Source organism: Galeopterus variegatus, unplaced genomic scaffold (assembly GCF_000696425.1).
Source record: "Galeopterus variegatus unplaced genomic scaffold, G_variegatus-3.0.2 Scaffold86, whole genome shotgun sequence".
NCBI lineage: Eukaryota > Metazoa > Chordata > Mammalia > Dermoptera > Cynocephalidae > Galeopterus > Galeopterus variegatus.
The window spans coordinates 576847-578092 of NW_007726197.1; positions in this window are offsets into that span (position 1 = coordinate 576847).

Consider the following 1246-nt stretch of genomic DNA (forward strand, 5'->3'; position numbering starts at 1 on the left):
GCGCCGCCGCGCTTCCCAAGCGGCGCACTATCCAGTGCGCCACCAGGCCGGCCCCACTGATCTACTTTTTGTGTCATAGATTTGTCTGTTCTGGGCATTTGATAACAGTGGAATCACAATATATGGTCTTTTGTGGCTGGCTTCTTTCATTTGAATGTTTTCAAAGTTGATCCATGTTCAGTACTTCATTGTTCTTTATGGCTGAATGATATCCCATTGTATGAATGTTTCACATTTATTTATCCATTCATCAGTTGATCGACATTTGGGTTGTTTCCATTTTTTAAATGTTATGAATAATGCTGCTGTGAATATTCCTGTGTAAGTTTTTGTATGGATGTATGTTTTTATTTTTCTTGGGCATACACCTAAGAGTGGAATTGGTGAGTCATGTGGTAAACTTGTCCAAAGTGGCTACATCATTTTACATTCCCACCAGCAATATATGAGGGTTTCAGTTTGTCCAGATCCTTGTCAACACTTGTTATTATCTGCCTTTTTCATTACACCCATCCTAGAAGGTGTGATGTGATTTCTTATGTGGTTTTGATTTTCATTTCTCCAATAACTAATGATGTTGAGCATCTTTGTGCTTATTGGCTATTGTATATCTTCTTTGGAGAAATACCTTTTTAAATTCTTTGCCTATTTTTATTTATTTTGGATGCAAGTTCTTTTTGAGATACATGATTTGGAAATATTTTCTCCCATTTTAGGGATTGTGTTCTCACTTGATGGTGTTGTTTGCAGCACAATAGTTTTAAATTTTGATGTAGTCCGATTTACCCATTTTTGTAGTGTTCTAATGGAATTGATTTAATTTTTCAAACCATGTTCTGACCTATTGAGATTGCTTTCCTAGAGAAAGGAGGTTTTTTGTTCTTGTGTGTGTGAAGGCTTCTTAGGATGAGCTTATATGTATTTGGCCGAATTTCTGCCCTGAAGAATTCTTCCTAGTAGACAAGGTGTTTGAAGTTCTGTGAGGAAAATACCTCTGTGAGAGCATTTCCTTGCTGCTCCATTACCTAAACCAAAGGTTATAACCGGGATGATTTTGACACACCAGGGGAACATTTGGCATTGTCTGGAGAGATTTTTTTTTTTTCCTTTTTGTCTTTTTTTACTGACCGGTAACAGGATCACAACCCTCGGTGTTGCGCCCGCACCGCGCTCAGCCAGTGAGCGGAACCGGTCTCCACATGGGATCCGAACCCTCGGTGGGAGTGCCGCTGCGCTCCCAAGCGGC